The sequence below is a fragment of the Camelus bactrianus genome, chromosome 4 (genome assembly GCF_048773025.1).
Source record: "Camelus bactrianus isolate YW-2024 breed Bactrian camel chromosome 4, ASM4877302v1, whole genome shotgun sequence".
Lineage (NCBI taxonomy): Eukaryota > Metazoa > Chordata > Mammalia > Artiodactyla > Camelidae > Camelus > Camelus bactrianus.
Genome location: NC_133542.1, coordinates 95,428,400 through 95,449,369, shown reverse-complemented (window position 1 = coordinate 95,449,369; position 20,970 = coordinate 95,428,400).

The window sequence follows — 20,970 nt, the reverse complement described above, 5'->3', positions numbered from 1 at the left end:
TGTGAGATGTATAGAAAAGAGCTATTAAATAGAAAAGTCTAAGTGTGAAATTCTGATAGCTATATATATATATATATGAAATCTCCCTTCAAAAACATATGTACCATTATTTGATATAGGCATCATTATAGATAATTGATTTTAAATCTGCATTATTAAGAGCAAATTATAGTTTTATTACTGTGACAAAACAATATTTTTAATCAACACTTGATCAGATTGATTTAAAAATAGTTGTCATTTTTGCCTCAGGACTTTTAAAATTTCAAGCCAAGAGACAGTGTAATCAGAAGAGAATAATATATATTGTGATAGAATTTCTCTGTGAGTGAGAAAGAATCCTAGTGAGAAAAAATTACTAGGGAGGATTTTGATAAACACATAAAGGCTCATATTTTAAAATGTTAACATTTACTCCACACTGCAGTTCCCACTGATTCCTTGTTCATGAATGGTCTGAACACTCCATTTCCATATTCAGGATTACAGTGTCCACACCATGAGCCACATGAAGGGAAACAAAACTACTAATGTAATTTACATAGAAATATGCTTTATCTCCTTCCTTAGTCCCCATGTGAATATGCTTCAGTAATATATAGCCTATAGATTCTGAGAAATTCAAGAGAAAATATTCTGTGACATGGTTACAGAGCTATATTTAAAACAACAAAGGATAGAGAAGAAACTTCAGAAAGCAGAAAGCTTCAAAAGAGGTGTGTTTTTGTATTGTTACGCAGACGCCCTAATTCAGTAAAATACAGTGAATATAGCCACTTATTCATAGACACGCCTGCTGTATATTTTCTTATGTGTTGTGTGCTTTCAGGATGTTTTTTCTATTTTTTTAACAATGTATATTATAGGCACTTAAAAAAATCCTTGTGACTTGTTTAAAACTACAGTCATTTGCTAGACTACCCTAGGAATGCAGTGAATAATTAGAATAGGAGGCATTGGATTTGGTAATACATTCTTCCCTGTGCTAGGTACCATGGAAAATTAAAAATAAACATGCCCTGGTCCCTTTATAAGCAACACGCAATCTAGTGATTAGGTGCTGCAGTAGATAATCAATCACTGTTATGGATCGTCATATATTAAAATACTCACTTGAAATTCTAATAGTCATCTCAAAATTGATATTTTCAAATCTGCACTCCTTCTATTGACATTACCCTGCTAACCTCAACATGCTCCATCTACCACCTTCTCCGTCTCAGTTAAAGACAATTCCATCCTTCCAGTTGTCAGGCTGCATCACCTGGACTTGTCCTTCATTCTTCTCTCTCACACTCATCATCCATGCCTTCAGGAAATTATGGTTACTTTATTTTAAAAATATGTTCCCAACCTGAATTTTCACTATTTGTACTGCTGCCAGATCAGAGCTACCATTAACTTTCTTCTAAACTATTGCAAAAGGCTTATAGGTAGTTTTCTTGTTTTTAACCTTCACCCCATATTTACTTTGAAATTCTATTGTCTGCTATCCTTACATAGGAGCAGCTAGAATAAATATTATAAGACATAACTTAGACCATACCACTCAATTCTGATCAAAACACCATATTAAGTGGCTCTCCACTTCATTCACAGTAAAGCCAGAATCCTTACATCATCAAGAAGGAATTGCATGGCTTCTCTCATTACCTCTAGGCATCATCTTCCACCCTTTACCATGTTCACTTAACTCTGATGGTGGAGGATTCTCTAACACTCCAAGTACACTCTTGCCCCAGTGACGTTGCTTCAGGCTTATGTCTGCAGTTCCTTTTCCCCAGATATGTTCTTGGCTGAATCTCTAACTATCTTCAAGCTTTGCTCAGTTCTCACCTTCTAAGATAGATTTTCCTTAACTCCTCTAATTAATTGTGTAACCCATGCCCTCTACCTCTGTTTCACCGCCTCATGGCTATCCTTTCTGATCCCTTTTACTGTGACCTATTCTTTTTCTTTATGTTTGCTTTAGTCTTCTTAAAGACCAATTTCTTCTTTAATTCATCTCTCTTGTACCATACGCTATCATAGGCAGCTAACAGTTGAAAATCTCTAAGTGAAATCTCATTAGCCAAAGCAACAAGGTTCATTAATTACTCTGTTTGTCTCCTAAATGGCTACAGTTTACAATTGGGAGTGAGACCTTCTGATCACCCACCGTTCTGCCTGGTTAAGGGAAGAGCAAATCAAGCAAAGCATCGCGGTCTCACTGAAGTGAAGAGAGAGAGAATGGCTGAAGAGGCTGGGATTTGTGGAGCAGAAAGGAGGGAGCTGCAGAAAGGGAGAGTTGTAAAAAACACTAAAAATAAACACAAGGAGATATAAGAGCCCAAAATAGGGCAAACCTTTGCTTTTCCTTGACCAAAAAAAATTCCTACCTTCTTCTAACTCTGAAAGAACGATCTCCATTCAGAATTGTCACAGTTATTTTGTATTGTAGCTACCTGCTGATGCTTTGTGTTTACCTTCTCTGTATTCCATCAACTTTTTGAAGGCAGTGGTTATGCAGAGATTTGTATTTCCAGCAGCAACCAATCAGTATTTTTTGAAAAAAAAAGGTAAAGAAAAATGTCTTGCTTTTGGATATAGAAGTTGCTCATCTTCTGTTTAAAAGTAAATGGTATCTCTTAAACTTGGATATTATGAATATACATCCATTCTTTTAAGTTAATTATGCTATAACTTCCAGTAAGATAATTGATTTTCATGTGTGTCTCTTTAAAAATTCTTAACATATAATATACATTTAAATCTAATTAGTTGCCATTTTCAACAGTGAAAAAGCTGGTACTAGAAATTTTATACCTAATTTTAAAATAAAACTGCCTTTGAGAAATGTGTTTTTTAAAGGAAAAAGAAAAGTCTAGTTTCTGGTTCTAAACCTCATAAGGGTCGAAGCGTATGGATTTTATCCAATTCTAAATATATGATACAGAAAAAAATTGCTAACAAATTGGGCTTTTAAATAAAAGCTATCCAAAGTAGCTAATTTCTAGCAGCTTTTCCTTTACCATTTAACTATAAAATATGGTGATTACATAGGCAGGCTATAACCCTCATCCATTACCTTCCCCTAGTATTCACTAGAAATGGAAGATGATGACTCCAACAAGCCTATAAAATATGATACAAAGAAACCTTAGTGAGTTTTAAGATGTAAAACCCCACATTATATTCTAAAACTCTACATAATATTTCTGACTATTTCACTTTATAAACATCTAAGATTAAAAAATAGGAAGAAAGTATTTCTCCTGAGGTGAAAATTATAGCCTACGGGCTACTTGAAAATCTCTTTTAAATGGATTGGGAATATTGCCGGTATTTAGCTGCGATGCTCCATCCAGATTCAGAGTTGCATTATCTTCTCAGTCTAATCCACACTGAGTAATTTTTATACTAAAGCTTTTACTAAAAAAAAAAAAAAAAAAAAAAAGCAGTGTTGCTATATCTTTAGCTGAAGACTGGATTGATTTAATTTTAATGATTTACTAATTGTTTGGCTGAATTGTTAAAACAAAATTATATCTAACAGAATTTTCCCACTTCTAATTCTCAATTTGAAGTTAATAAGGCTTATTTTCAGAGTGAAGATTTTGAAGATTTGTGATGTTATTAATTAACTAAAATTCTACATTTATCATTGAACAAAGAGGGGGAAAGTTTTTAATCACTTTTATTCCTTATAATAATTCATTCAAGTGAAAACAAGACGTACTATTTTCTTTTTAGGTATTTGAGTAGTTCAATTTTGTGGCTAAAATATCATTCATTGTACTTGAATCCATTTGTCTCCTTTACTACAATTTGTTTTTATCAATGTGAACATTAAAAAAGAAGGTTGTGCTAGGCTGAGTAATAACTCCCCAAGAGATGTTCATGTCCTAATTCCTGTAAGCCATGAATGTTTAACTTATATGGTAAAAGATGGGATTGAGTGAAGGATCTTGAGATGGGAAGATCACTTTAATTTATCCAGGTGGACCCTAATTGCAATCACAAGTATCTTTATAAGAGGAGACACAGTGATTTGACATAGACAGAAGTCATTGTGACCAGGGAAACTGAAATCTGACACAGACAGAAGTCATTGTGACCAAGGAAAGCTGGAGGAGGTGAGGAAGACATTCTCCCCTAGAGCTTCCAGAGGGAGTATGAGTTGGCCAACATCTTGACTTTGGTCCAGTGAAATTGAATTTAGACATCTGGCCTCCATAACATGAGAGAATAAATTTATGTTTGTGGTAATTTATTACAAAAGCTTCCATAAAATAATACAACATTATTGATAATTATTCCGTCTTTAACAGCAGGAAAAAATAAGATTTCTTTAGAATAAGATGGTGGAATGAATCTGTAACTTTTTGTGTGTTTAGGAAAATAATAAATATTTGGAGTAAATTTTTTTTTTGTCCCCTGTTGTAGAACCTGTATTCTGTTTTTAGAAAAAATGTAGTAATAGGCATTGTTTAGGTTCAGAATTCCTGGGGTGTTTCATTTCCCCTTTTTGAAAACTCAACTGCTTTATTTCTCCTGAGGAGAACAATGAATCTGGGCTCTGTTAGCCTCCATTCTCCTATCTTCTCTTTCCACAGTCTTTTACAGTTTTTTTTCCTTTTTTTTTTTCCAAATTTTGATTGAGATGTGAAGCTTGTGGAAGGATAAGCAAAAGAGAAGTAAAATTGATCCCATTCCAACAAGCAGCTTATGTTCTGGTTAAAAATACCTAAGAGCACAAGAATAGCTGCTAGGAAGAGAAATTCCCTGAAAGAAAATGGGGCTTATGGAGAAGTGTTTTGGACAGGTCTGTATTTTCTCAGACTTGGCAAAATAGATGTAAACTTGCGAAAATAAGAAAAGCATATTCCTGAACTGTCTCCTGCTCTCCTACGCTATATGTCAATTCCCATCCTCCGAAATCTAGTAATTAGATTTTTCTTAGGCCCTTTCAAGTTGCAAGGAAAGAGAAATCAATCAGGAAACAAAGATGAAAGGGATTTAATAAGTATGTATAAGAAGAAAGGAAATCCAGAAATCTCTCTAAGTAGCTGAACCAAGTCTGTACTTCAGTAATTTCCCTTTCCACTTAGAGCAGCCAGAATTCAAGACCACTCCTAGGAGCTGTAATTAGTGTTGGTATGCCTTTGATGGGGAGAATAACATGTCACCAAAGTCTATTGGCCTTAAAATAGGTTTGGGTATAAAGGAAAATTTTCTGGAAATATTTGATAATCCATCTTTTTGGAGTGTATCTGGTATTTATGGTAAATGGTGATCCAAACATTTCTATTTTCTTATTTGCTTGACTTAATTTCTACCACTGGTGGCCAGTGTTTCTGCCACTCAAGCAATGACAGAACTTGATAGACTTTTTCAGTAAACACCAGTTTGGATATTTAGTCTCTGTTAGTTTTTTGGGCATCTCTTCTGGTCTTGTACGTTTTGACTTAGCTTCTGCTCTATTGTAACTATTTCCACTCAAGCTTGAGTCTTACGCACTAAATAGTTGGCAAGTTCCAATCTGTATTATACTTGAACCCAGGTACCGGAAATAAAAGGGGGCATTGTCTGTATAGATATAACAACAACAGAATTAACTAGTAGTCAATTTGCCTTTTTTAAATGAGCACACACCAAAAATTCTAAACAGTATTAGTGATACAACATTCCTTCTTGATGGAGCACATGGCTGCCAGTGCTGCCTTGATATGTCATCTACTGATAGTCTCCGTCGTTTCCAAACATTGTTATAAATGATATCATAGGAGAGCTATTTACCTATTAACCTTATTTTTTATTGAGAAATTAGTTACAGGCGATAAAATGTACACTTAAGCATTCAACTTCACGTGTTCTAAGAATTGATCCCTTGCAACCACCATGCTAATAAACACGTAGAATATATCCGTTACCCAGAAATATCACACTAGTTCACTTCCAGTTAATTCAAAGCCATCCCCAAACCCCACCAAGAAACAATCCTTTCTGTTTTAATCACTCTCAATTATTTTGATATTCTCAAATGCATTTTAAATGGAATGTGTCGAGCTACATTTGCTCATTGATCTGTTTCTGTTTTTAGGCCAGTACCTTACTGTTTTGATAACTGTAGCTTTGTAGTATATTATGAAGTCAGGGAGTGTGACACCTCCAGCTTTTTTCTTTTTTTTTCCCTCCAGATTGCTTTGGCTAATCAATTTTTTGTGTGTGTGTGGGTTCATATAAAATTTAGGATTATTTGGTCTAGTTTTGTGAAAAATGTCATGAATATTCTTATAATGAGGATTGCATTAAATCTATACATTGCTTTGGGTAGTAGGGTCATTTAAAAATATTAATTCTACCAATCCATGAACACAGGGTATCTTTCCATTTGTTTGTATCATCTTTGATTTCCTTTATCAGTGTTTTATAGATTTCTGAGGACAGGTCTCTCACCCCCTTGGTTAAGTTTGTTCCTAGGTATTTTATTCTGTTAGACGCAACTTTAAACAGGATTGTTCTCTTGCTTTCTGTTTCTGATAGTTCATTATTAGCGTATAGAAAAGCAACAGAATTCTACATATTAATATTCTATCCTGCAACTTTACTGAATTAATTTATTAATTCTAATAGTTTTGGTTGAGACTTTAGGGCTTTTTTTTAATGTATAGTAGCATGCCATCCATAAACACTGACAGCTTTACCTCTTCACTTCAAACTTGGTTGCCTTTTATTTGTTTTCCTTGTCTGCCTTTTGTTTTCCTTGTCTGATAGCTGTGACTGGAACTTCCAGTACTATATTAAATAGCAGAGATAAGAGTGGGCATCCTTGTCTTGTTCCTGATTTTAGAGAAAAAAATGGTTAGCTTTTCACTGTTAAGTATGATAGCTGTTGGTTTATCATAAATGCCCTTAATTATGTTAAGCTTTATTCCCTCTATGCACACTTTGATGAGAATTTTTATTGTGAATAAACATGGAATTGTGTCAAATGCTTTTATTGCATCTATTGAGATGATTGTGTGGTTTTTGTCTTTCTTTTCATTAAGTGATTCTATCTCATTGACTGATTTGCATATGTTGAATCATCTTTGTGACCCTAGAATAAATCAAACGTGATCATAGTGTATGATCCTTTTTATACATTATTGGATTCAGTTTGCTAATATTTTGTTGAGGATTTTTGCATCTATATTCATCAAGGATATTGGCCTGTATTTTCTTTCTTTTGTAGCACCTTTGTCTGGTTTTGGTGTCAGGGTAATGATGACTTTGTAGAAAGAATTTGGGAGTATTCTGTCCTCTTCAGTTTTTTAGAATAGATTAAGAAAGATAGATATAAGTTATTTTATGTTTCAGAGAATTTCTCTGTGACGCCTTCTGATCCTGGATTTTTGTTTGCTGGGAATTTTTAAAAAATTGTTTTAGTACAGATTCAGTGTCACTACTAGTGATCAGTCTATTCCAATTATATATCCTTCCTGATTCTATCCTACTTCCTGAGTCAGTCATGGAAGATTGCAGGTTTCTGTTTTACTATATGTGTTGCCAAAGCGAGCACAAGATTGTAGGTTTCTAGGAATTTATCCATTTATTCTAGGTGGTCAAATTTGTTAGTGTACCTGTTTGTAGTATTCTTTTATGGTTTTTTATATGTCTGTGTTATTGGTTGTAATTTCTCTTCTTTTCTTATTTTATTTGGGTCCTCTCTCTTTTTTCATGATGTGCCTAGCTAAAGGCTTGTCAATTTGGTTAATCCTTTTAAAAAACCAGCTCTTGGTTTTACAGATCTTTTCTATTTTTTCTTTTTTTGGCCTGCATTTTATTTATTTCTTCTCTGATCTTTATTATTTCCTTCCTTCTGCTGACTTTGGGCTTTGTTTTTTCCTTTCCTTAATCCTTTAGATAATAGATTGTTTGAGCTTTCTCTGATTTTCTGACTTAGTTCTGTATTACTATAAACTTCTCTCTTAGAACTACTTTTGCTATGTCTTACAGATTTTTAAGAGCTGTGTTTTAATTTTCACTTGTCTCAAGGTATTTTCTGGTTTCCTTTTTGATTTCTCCATTGACCCTTTGTTTTTTCAGTAGCATGTGGTTTTTTCCCCCATTTTTCTAAATGTAATTGATTTCTAGTTTCATACCGTTGTGATCAGATAAAAATGCTTGATATAATTTTTATCCTCTTAAATTTGTTGAGACTTGTTGTATGGCCTAGCATGTGATCTGTCCTGGAGAATTTTTCATGTACACTTGAAAAGAATGTACATGCTGCTGCTTTAGAGTGGAATGTCCTGTAGGTATCTATTAAGGAGAACTGGTCTAATGTGTGATTTAAGATTACTGTTAAGAGTAAAGATATTCATTTTCTTTCTGGATGATGTGCCCATTGATGTAAGTGGGGTGTTAAAATCCCCTTCTATCATTTTATATTGTTGTCAATTTCTCCCTTTATGTCTGTTAATGTTTGCTTTATATATTTAACTAAATATATAAAACTCGTGTATGAGTTACAAATTATTAACTAATGTTGTATCCTATTCTTGTACTGATCACTTTATCATTATATAATGCCTGTCTTTGTCTTTTGTTATAGAACTTTATTTTAAAGCCTATTTTGTCTGATATGATTATCACTACCCTCACTTTCTTGTTGTTTCTATTTGCATGAAATATCTTTTTTCCATCTCCTCACTTTCAGTCTGTGTGTGTGTCTATAGTTCTGAGGTAAGTCTCTTGTAAACAGCCCATAGATGGGTATTTTTTTAATCCAATCAGCCACCCTATGTCTTTTGACTGGAAGACTTAGTCAATTAACATTTAAAGTAATTATAAATAGGTATGTGCTTACTGGCAATTTTGTTACTTCTGTTTTGTTTTATTTTATTTTTGTTTTTATAGTTCTTTGTTCTTTTCTCCTTTTAGTTTCTTCTCTTATGGTTTTATGATTTCCTTTAGTGGTATCTTGTGTTTCTGTCCCTAGCTTTTGTGTAGATTTTTCATTTGTAGTTAGCATGATGTTCATAATTTGACTTATAACTATATCTACTTGTTTTAAACTGGTAGTCATTTAGGTTCAAACACATTCTAAAAGATCTATATTTTCTTAATCTATGTTATGTATTTATAGTGTCTTATTTTACATCTTTGTCTATCCCTTAACTGTTTATTGTAGTTATAGTAGATTTTACAATTTTTGTCTCTCAGGCATAATACTAGCTTATTTAAGTAGCTGATCCACAGCTTTTACTATATATTTGCCTTTACTAGTGGGGCTTTTCCTTTCCAATAGCTTCTTTCTTCTTGTTATAGGTATTTGTTTTCCACTTAGCCAAGACCTTTCAATTTTTCTTTTAGGGTCAGATTAGAAATGATGAACTCTTTTTTTTTTTTTTTTTTTTGCTTGTCTGAGAAGTTCTTTTTCTCTGCTTCAATTCTGAATGATAATCCTCCTGAGTTTGTAAGTTGTTCCCTTTTAGGACTTTTAAATAGCCTGCCACTTTCTTATGGCCTGCAAAGTTTTGGCAGAAAAATGAGCTGATAACTCTGAGGAGGTTGCCTTGTATATGATTCTTTGTTTTTCTCTTGCTGCATTTAGAATTCTCTTTCTAATTTTGCCATTTTTGATTATGATATGTCTTGGTGTGGGTCTCTTTGATTGGCTTCTCTAGAACTCTCTTGTGCTTTCTGTACCTGGATATCTGTTCCCTTCTTCAGGTTCAAGAGTTTTTCAGCTATAATTTTATCAAATACATGTTCAATCCTTTTCTCTCCCTCTTCTACTTCTGCAACCCCTATAATGTGAATGTTAGTACACTTGGTATTATCTTAGAGTCTCTTAAACTGTTCTCATTTTTTAAAATTTGTTTTCCTTTTTGCTTTTCTGATTGGGTGGTTTCCATTTTTCTTTCTGATCACTTATGGATTCTTCTGTATCACCTAGTCTGTTATTAATTTTTTCTAGTGTGTTTTTCATTTCAGTTATTGCAATCACCAGTTCTGCTTGGTTCTTCTTAGATTTTTTAGTTTCTTGCTAAAAATTTCACTCTGTTCATTATTCTTTTCCCTAGTTAAGTTAGCATTCTTATTATTCTTATTACTAAGCTTTGAACTTCTTTAGCTGGTAAATTGTCTCTGTTTCATTAGAATTTTTTCAGAGTTTTTTTCTTTTTCTTTCATTTGAAAAAAATCCTCTGTCTTCTCATTTTGCTTAACTTTCTCTCTCTCTATGAAATTAGTTGAAACAGTTACGTAGCCTAATTTTGAAGTGTTATCTTTGTGTGGAAGCATCCCTATACAGTCTGCATGTGCCCAGTGGCCTTGGTGAGAGAGCTGGATCTGACACGAGCATGAGTCACATCTTTTCTCAGGGTGTGCTGGCAGCTGTCATCTTGGTTGGATTTGGGGCTGGAGATGGATTGGCTAGAGGCTGAGTCAGGTGTGAGCCAGTGCCTTTTCCCTGCTCGGTGGCCGATACCACCCTATCAGAGGTGGGAGTGTGTCCCAAGTTGCTGGAGCAGAAGCCCTGAAGTTTGGGTCTGAGCTGGTTCAGTTCCCTCTAAGTGTGTGTTCACCCCAGATGGGAATAGTGCTGGAGCAAGAGGAGCTGAAGCAGGCCTCGTGTGTGGGCTGGGGTGCTGGCTGGGGTGGTCCTGGGACAGCAGTCAGAGTTCTGGACTGCTTCTGCTCTGCCACCTCTGTGAGCACCAGTGATGGCTGCTCTTGCTCTCTTCAGATGCTTTGCCACATCTGATCCTGCTCTGATCCCCACAACTGTGCACTCTCCTTGGTCATGGCATTCTTTGACCTAGCATAGAGCTGCCCTGCTGAGCAAGACGGGTAAGAGTGGGTGCTTGGCTCAGGCTGGCATGTTCATGGGAAACTGGCCAGAATCCCAGGCAGTGTCAATCTTCTTTCTCCACCTTTTTTCAGGAGTAAGCAAGCATGTGTGCACTCCTCATGAGTGAAGTCTAGGTTTCTTACAGCCCCACTGCCAGTCCCACTGATTTTCAAACCAGCTAAGGGGACCCATCCTCCTGGTGTCGAACCACAGTGCTGGGGTGCCCAATATGTGATTCAAGCTGCTCACTCCCCAGGGAGGGTCACCAAACACATGTAATCCCTCTCCTCTTCTGTGTCCCCTCCTAGAGGCACAGGTCCTGACCTGACTTCCCTTCCTACTTGATCTTGTGTGCATATTTATTACAGCCTTGGCTGTAGATGAGTCTTTCTGCCAGTGTCCAGTTTGTTTCTAGTGAGGATTGCTCCACATATGGATGTATTTTTAGTGTGTTCATAGGTAGAGGTGAGCTCTGTATCCTCCTACTCTGCCATCTTGACCTCTCCTCACTATTCAGACAGTTTAGTTCACCATTGTATTCATTGAACTAGTCCTTTTATACCTTATAGTCTGACAATTTTACATATTTCAAACAATGCTAGCTCTTTCCCTCATGTTTCACTTTCTGTAAATTTTTCCTGCATGATTTAGAATTTTAGAATAAAAAATTAAAGTTCGAGCTCTTCATTGACAAATACATTTATATATATGCAACATTAATAGGATCAGTCAACAAGTATACTGTCTACTTTATTATACTAGTATGTCAGGTTTTAATTTTTAGTTTTATTTCTTTCCCACAGCACTTGTACAGAATGTATAAGCTAAATTAAAGATATAAATAAAAACTCACACAAGTCTGAGATATATTTGGTGCATGTGCATTGCCTCTCTTATAAAATGAGATGATTACTTGCAAGATCATCAGTGTCATAATCTGCCTTTGTTAGTTCATATATACTTAGTTTTCTTATGTTTGCTTTTGTTTTAATTCTGTCCCTTAATCTGATTGATAAAAAAATTTTCATCAGTATCATTTATAAAACATTTCTACTTCAAGCCTAAGTATCAGAATTTTAAAAGAACACTACAGGCTGATATTTATTAAAATACAGTTTGTTTTTTTCTATGCATTTTGGGTATGTGTAAGCATATCATAAAAGGCTGAAATGTAGTTTTCAAACTCCTTAGAAAGCTTTGTCAGTTAAGAAAAATTTTTAAAAATCATACTTTAAAAAATTAATATCTTTAGCAAATTGTTGAATGTTGTTTAACTTGTTTTTCCCATCACTATATTTTTAAATGCTTTTCCTCTGCAGGATGTTATTAGTGTTCTCCCAAAGGAAAAGGAAAACTGTGTGTCAAATTATTTTTTTATTACGAGGATTATTAGTCAGGATTTCCACAGAAATGCAACCAATAGGATCTCTCTCTCTCTTTGTCTCTCACTCTAGAGAGAAAGATTTATTATATGGAATTGGTGATTAGGGAGATTTATAAGTCCCCAGAGCTGCAGTTGGCAGGCTGCAGACCCAGGAGAGTCGTAGTGTTGTTCCATTTGGAAGCCTGGTGGCCTCAAGACCCAGGAGGACCTGATGTTTCAGGGCAAATCTGAAGGCAGAAAACACTGGCGCCTTTACTCAAGGCGGTCAGGCAGGAGGAGTTTCCTCACACTTACTGGCGGGTCAGCTTTGTTGTTTCTCGCAGGCCTTCCACCAGCTGCATGGGAGCCACTCACTGTTCTGAGGGAAATCAGCTTTACTCGGTCTACCTATTCAGATGTTAATGTCATCATGTCATCCAGAACACCGGTACATACACATCCAGATTAACCTTTGGCCCAAGTCCTGGGCACCCTGTCAGCTGAAACATGAAATTAATCATCACATTAGACAATGTTTGAGTTACCAGTTTGAAATTTCCACACTGTAGAACAACTCAGTCTTCAGTATGTTAATATACATTGCTAGTTTGCATAGCATGGATAATTCCAAAATATTTTCGGTCTTTTTTTTTTTTTAAGGAACAACAGAATAATGTTTCCAGTAAGTGTGCTGCAAAGAGCAGTTTGGAATACACAGTCAACCTTTGAACAATGCTAGTGGTTTGAGGCACTGAGCTTCTGCTCAAACAAAACTCTGCATATATGTGTACAACTTTCCTGTTGGCCCTTGGTATCTGTGGTTCTACATCTATGGATTTAACCAGCCACAGGCCTTGTAATACTATAGATCACATTTACTGAAAAAAATTTAAGTATAAGTGGACCCCCTCAGTTCAAACCCATGTTGTTCAAGGCTCAACTGTACTTACTTAACTCTCAGAATAATGATCAGACAATGACAACAAAATACTGTTAGTCACAACTTATCTAGTTGTTCTCATTGTTGAAATTCTAGAGATTTTACATCTGGAATTATAGTAAATCACTTGTTTTAATCTCTTTCTCCAACTGTTCTTTGTCATGTTCAGCCAAATATATTAATAAATCTTTCCAAAATTCAGGATTATGTATTGATCTTGCAACCAACATGGAAGTGGAGATGACAGTAAACTGATTTCCACTCAAATAATGAGTCCTACATTTACAGGCTCTTTTTAGATGGCCTTTTTTACATAGTGAATGCTTTTGTATTTTAGTGTTTTCTGTTAAACCTGATTATCTGAAATTTTGATATTCTGTTTAACTTCCATGGGCCCCATAGGTGTGCCATGAATGATTCTGCATTAGAAAGAGCCAAATGGAAATTTGGCATTATCTGGTAGTAATTTGGTAATATTATAGGTAAATTTTCTATGAACAAATGCTTTCTTTTTTTTCTTCTGATTTCATCAGTGGGGCATATTGAAATTGAAATATTATAGTTTAATATAATTCAACTATTTGTTCTCTGAGAATTCTTTTTCCCCCCTGTGGGTTCTTTAATAGGTAGTTGTTACATAAGTATAACCATTAATTTTTTACTAATGTATTCATTGAGATAACCACAACTGATTTGTTGTTTTGGTAGTCTGGTTATGTAAGTGTATGCTATTGACAGTCTTAGGCAACTGTTCAGTAATCTAATTAGGTCATATATTTAAAACCCTAAATTGAATATATTTTTGACACTGCAAAATAAATCACAAGCTTTCTTTGGAAGATTTAATGTAATTACCAAGCGTATCTGTGGTGATGATCAATATACTAAATTGACATAAATAAAACAAATAAATCCTTATATTTAATAATTTGAATTGCCAAGCAAGTAATCATTTCCATGTTGATTAAATTATTGAATATCACTTTTCTCTCATGACAGTAGCTCGTCCTCAGAAGAATATTGTCAGAATTTGCCATCTGTGTCTCTATGTCTTAACTCCAAATCTCCTTATATAATTTAATTGTTTCTAAAAGTGGTCTGGAACTCAAATCTATGTTTCTGATTTTCTTGTCATTACTCTTCTAGACACACGCCTTAGCATATTAAAATAGCCTTTTTGGTGTTTCCTTCAGAGCTGTTATGTTCATTTCGCTTGGTGATCACCTTGATGGGTCGAGCTCTGATGAGGAGGAGGTTGAATGAGATAACTTATAAGTTCCCTTACTAAAACGTGGGGGGAGATGAACAAAAGAAGTACACAAAGCACATTAGACAGATGGGGAAGGACCATCAAAGAAGTCAAGAGAGGGAGATAAGTTTAGGTGGTCACCAGTGTCAACTTTTGCAGAGTGTGTCATGATTGTGGTTACCATGTTCAGTGTTAATCCCCCAGGATAATTTCTGAAAGATACACTTTTCACAACTCTTTTGCTTCCACTTCTGTCACGGTGGCCTCTTTCATATTACTGGGATTACAGGCATATTTTGGAGATGCTGCAAGTTCAGTTCAGGACCACTGCAATACAGTGAATATCACACTAAAGCGAGTCACATGGAATTTTTGGCTTCCTAGTACATGTAAAAGTTACGTGCACATCATGCTGTAGTCTACTAAGTGTGCTGTAGCATTATGTCTAAAAGGTAATGTGCATATCTTAATTAAAAAGTGCTTTATTACTAAAAAATATCTAAGCAAAATCCGAGCCTTCGGTAAGTTGTAACATTTTTGCAACAGTAACAGGAAAAAATCACCGATTACAGAGCAACATAACAAGTATAATAATATTGGAGACGTTTGAAATGCCACACAAATTAGCAAAATGTGACACAGAGAGATGAAGTGAGCAAATGCTGTTGGAAAAATGGTGCCATTAGACTTGCTTCACGTAGGGTTGCCAGAAACCTTCGATTTGTACAAAATGCAGTATCTGCAAAGCACAGTAAATGAGGTATGCCTGCATACATACCAGATGAAACTCCAGTAGCTTGTCACAGATCCTGTAGCTAGCAGTATGGTGGCAGAATCCAATGCTTTGGCCTTCAAATTAAGAGAGCTTCCTATCTAGAACCCCAAAGCATCATTCTCATTTACTCTTTTCTTCTGTGTTTTCCCAGTTTTGCCTTAGGAGGTCTTCACAGTAAGTGTAGTGTATCTTGATGGTGGACAGAGTAAGATGCTTTTTCTAAGCAAATAATTGGGCAAGTGAAAATACTGGCAGCTGCAACATTTTATTACTGTAAGAACCAGGCTTTTGGGTGTGTTGAGGTAACAGTATCTTGGAACAATGTGTGCTTTTGTGTAGTCAGGCTTATTATATAAGTAGTAGCTTCCCCCTTATCTGCAGGGGGCATGCTCAGGATCCCCATGGAGGCTTGAAAGTGCAGATGGTATCGATCCGTACGTGTACTAGGTTTTCTCCTATACATACATAACTGTGATGAAGTTTAATTTATAAATCAGACAGTAAGAGAGTATCTAAATTGCCAACACCACTACCCTTGCACTTTGGGGCCTTCGTTAAGTAAACTGAGGGTTCTTTGAACACAAGCACTTTAATACCTTCACAGTCGATCTGATGACAGAGAGGGCTACGCTAAGCGAATAATGAGTGGGATATGCTGAGCAAAGGGACGGTTCGTGTTCTGAAAGGGGCAGAGCAGTACCGCGTGAGACTTCACCACGCTACTCAGAATGGCGCCCAATGTAAAACTTAGGCATTGTTGAATTCTAGAATTTTCCATGTACTGTTTTTGGACTGCGGTTGGCCACAGGTAATTGAAACCACAGAAAGTGAAACCACGGATAAGGGAGGACTGCTATAGTTAAAAATCACAGAGTCCGAAAAGGAAGGAAGATTCCATTTCCTTGACCATTCTTTTGTTCCCTCAAGGAAGGCCCTCAGTGCAAAAGGCATTTATATCTTATTATTGTGCTAATAAAGGAAATGCCAGAGCATGTATTCTATCTGCTGTTCAAACTGAGAGCTATAAAGCATTTATCTCAGGCTCAGCATTAGAGAGAGATTTGTTCCGTCAATTTTATTAGACATCAGCAGAAAGAAGACAACTGGGGAAGCCCTTGAGTAGAAACCATAAATGCTGTGTATTTGCTAAGAGGGAACCATTCACTTCTCTTACAATCCTGGGGATCATAGGCCTCAAACAAAGCAAAAGTTCTTAGGAAGAACTGTCCTTTAAAAATACTTTTCATGGCTTTAAAAATATTATTCTTGTTTAACTTGTTCTCTATAATTCTTACAATTGGTGAAGACAATATGTGACATGGTATTTTTCTCTCATCAAAACATAATGTACAACAATACCTCAAGCAACTTTGATAGCAATAACTAAATGTCTTTCTTTTTCTCTGTCTATCTATCTATCTGTCTTTCTAGCTATCACTCACTTTGTGCCATACACAGCTCTATGAATGTGTGCTATTATTAGCTCCATTAAGTGATGAAGAAAGGGAAGCGTTGACAGGTTAAATAACTTGTATAGAGTCACACAGATAAATTCACTATGGCAGGCTAATCAATTATATATGAGCTTGTTAAATTTTCCTTCCTTTTATCTAAACTCCCCGAAAGATAATCATGTATATAATTTATCTTCTGAGACAATATATATATTTAATTTTCGATATGAAACAATCAATTACACCTTCTTAATGGCAACTCCTTTACAATCTATGGGAAGCTTTTAATGCTTCTAAAATAAATTTTAATTCAAATCTCTATTAAAATGTATCATTACAAATAAAAGCTAATAAAAAGGCTATACTATATTTTGTTCTATTCTGTCATTAAATTTAATAGAAAAATTTGAAACATAAATGTTTCTTATTATAGAACTATTTAAGTGAATTATGATACATCTGTATGTAGAATATTACATAGCTATGAATGCAGTCATCTTCAAGAAATGCTCATATCATAAAGCAATAAACATGATACAAAACTGAGTGAAATTCTGATCTATAGTGAATATAATATGAGTAAAATCAGTTTTACCTGCAACATGATCTTCATTATAAAGGTATAGATATATATATACATGCAGAAAAAAAAACAATGGAAAGAAATACTCCCAAGAGGCTGTGAGTGGTTATCTCTGGAGGGTGGGCCCTTGAGAAATTTCTGTGTATGTTGTGTCTTTATACTCTTCTTTATTTTTCTAGTTTCATGCTGTGTACATAAACAACAAAACTTACCAAAGACACTTTTATTCCTTGCCTCAAATATTCTTAGTAGGTTATTATTTCTGAATCAGTTAAGGTAGTAGATGCAGTAAAGCTTTATGAAAAGTGTACTGATCTTATACTCAGGAGACACACTGCCTGATTCCTAGCCCTCATCTAAAAATAGATCATAGAAATAATATTTAGGATTATTTCTAGATTTAATATTTAGATAAAATTAATGTGTTATCATCAACTAAAGAAGTACAATTAGGATCTAAGAAATTATGGAAAATTCATGCAAATGTTATAAATTTTTATCTGATATAGAATATTTAAAATAAAAGAAATATGTGAACATTATATGGTATTTGATTGATTATAAAATTTATATACAATAAAAATATTCTTTCACTTTGGAAAAAATAGGGAAGTCATGCAACAGCACACTACTATAGGGAATTTAAGGTATGTTAGGCATCCCCTAGGGAACAACCGGGAATTTTCGCTCCTTCACTCTTGTCTATTACACTGCCTGAAACTGACTTTCTCTAGAATGAGAGCTAGCGGGGAGAATGATGCTTCTAAAGGCAGTCACCACACAGAGTTATGCAGGTAGTATGAACATACATTTCAAATATGAATACATTCCAAAATGCAGACAAGTACTGGTGACTCTTATATTTTAGAAAGATTTTCTGCATTTATTTTTAAAGTGTTTTTTTTTTGCATAACTTAGTTAACAAATGTATGTTCTTCTCCAGATAGTCATATTAAAGTGAACATTCATTTCCTGAAACATTCAAGCTAGATGAGATTTTCCCACCCTCACATAAAGTGCTTGACTTTAAAAATAACCTAGGTAGAAAACATTTTAATACTCATTTATCCTTTTTTTTTTTTTTTTTTTGCTAGCTTTCCTAGTAAAATGGGTCAGACATACAGAATGAAGAGATCTGAATAGGTTGAAAATGTCTAAGCACAAATACCATAGGAAAAGGACCCACAAGGTATTTTAAGTTAATTTTAAATGTAGGTAAAATACACCTTGTGTTGTGAAGATTTCAAAAGTGGCTTGATTTATTCATCTCCTCTGACTTTTAAAATTGTACAGCAGTGACTACTCACTAACTAAAACCATAAGTATCATCACTAGATTATGGTATATTATACTGTTAATGTGATGTTAAATTTGATATCTAATAGTTTGTTGAGATTTTTCCATCTATGTTTATCAGGCATCACGGATACTGATCGGTAGTTCTCTTGCAGGTTCCTTATTTGGCTTTGGTATTAGGGTAATGCTGGCCTCATGCAAAGAGCTTTGCCATATTCCCACCTCCCAATTTTTTAAGGGCTAGCATTAATTCCTCTTAAAGTTTCTTAGAATTCACCAGTGAAACCATCCGGTCCTGAGCTTTTCTGGTTGGGAGGTTTTTGATGACAGTTTCAATCTCTTTATTCACTATTGATCTATTCAGATTTTCTGTTTTTTTTTTTTCATGGTTCAGTCTTAATAAGTTCTATGTTTCTAGGGATTTGTCAATTTTTCTAAGTTATCCAATTTAGTGGCATAGAGTAGTTCATTGTAGCCTGTATATTTCTGTGGTATCAGTTATAATGTTTTCTCTTTTATTTCTGATTTCAAGTTTTTGCATCTTTTCCTTTTTTCTTAGTTTAGCTAAAGGGTTGTTAATTTAATCTTTTCAAAATTCTGAGTTTTATTGACTATTTCCATTTTTTTGGTCTCTATTTCTGTTCTAATCTTTTTTATTTCCTTCCTTCTACTAGCTATGGGATTAGTTTGTTCATTTTTTCCTAGGTCTTTGAGGTATAAAGTTAGGTTGTTTTTAAGATCTTTCTTTTTTTCCTCATGTAATTATCACTACAAACTTTTCCCTTAGAACTATTTTTGCATCACTCCATCGATTTGGATACATTGTGCTTCCATTTTTATTTCGTATCTTTATCTCACTTTTGATTCACTGCTTATTCAAGAGCACGTTGGTTGATTTTCACATATTTGTGAGTTTTCCAGCTTTCTTTCTGTAAATGATTTCTAGTTTCATACCATCGTGATTGGAGATTATATGTTTTATGATTTTGTGAAGCCCTGTTTTGTGACCTGTCATATGATCTATCCTGGAGAATATTTTGTGTGTACTTGAAAGAATGTGTATTCTGTTGCTGTCGAATGGAATGCTCTGTTTTTGTGTTAGGTCCGTTTGATCTAAAGTGTGTTGATTTCTTGTTTGGATGATCTCTTCACTGTTGAAAGTAGGGTATTGAAGTTTCCTACTACTGTTTTATTGTCTGCTTCTCCCTTTAGATGTTAGTATTTGCCTAACATACTTAGGTGCTCCAATATTGGGTGCATATATGTTTATGAGTATTGTTCTTCTTGATAGATTGACCTTCACATCATTTTATAATAGCTTTCTTTGTCTCCTGTTACATTTTTTAGGTTTACAATCCAATTTTTTCTTGATAGAAGTTTGGTTCCTACTTTCACGGTGTATCTTTGTTCCATCTCTTCACTTTGCACCAACATGTATCCTTAAAGCTTAAGTGAATCTGTTGTAGACAGTATATAGTTGGTTCATTTTTTTTTAACATATCTAACCACTGTATATCTTTTGATTAGATAATTCAATCTGCATACCCTTGGAGTAATTACTAGTTGGTAAGGACTTATGACTGCCATATTATGACCTGTGTCCTGGCTTTAGAGTTCCTTTGTTCCTTCCTTTTTCTCTTGATGCCTTCCTTTGTGGATTGATTTTTTTTTTGTTATGATTTGCTTTGATTGCCTCCTCTTCATCTTTTGTGAATCTCCTCTTTTACTTCCTCCCTTTTATATTTTTGGTGTCACAATTCACATCTTTTAATATTGTGTAGCCCTTAACAAATTACTGTAGCTATAGCTATATGTTATACATTTCTGTAACATTTGTACTGAGGTAGTTAACACAAGCCTGCATCACAGTATTAGTGTATTGTGAATCTGACTGTATGCTTACCTTTACCAGTGTATGGGGTCTTTTCATATGTTTTCATGTACTTATTATCTTCTGTGGTCATTTCCCCTTGACACACTCCTTTCAGAATTTCTTATAAGGTACATTTAGTGGTGGTGAACTCCCTTGGCTGTTGTTTGTTAGGCAATAATGGATAGCTTTGCTGGGTATTCTTGAGTTTTGTAGGGGGATAGAGGCTGGGTTCTCCTATGTCCCTGTTTTGATGGAGATGGCAGGCTGTTAATGGTCAAGAATTCATCACTGAGTAAATGAATATAAATATTTAAACATATTTATATTTGCAGAGATATTTTCCTTTATTGTAGCCTCAAATTGTAATTATTGAAAATGTGAAATAATGTGATTGGACAAATCTGTAACATCATGAATTCTGTTTTGGGCTGCTTAGCCTTGATCCAAACCAAGTTCCAACAAAGTCTTTTGTGATAGTCTTGTATTTATAATATAATATACCCTCATTCTTGGTCTCTGAGGTCAGAATCATGGAAAATAAGGGGAAATATAGTGAAGAATAAAATAAAGCACTATTGAAAACTATAGGAAATGATGAAAAAACTTAAAACCTCA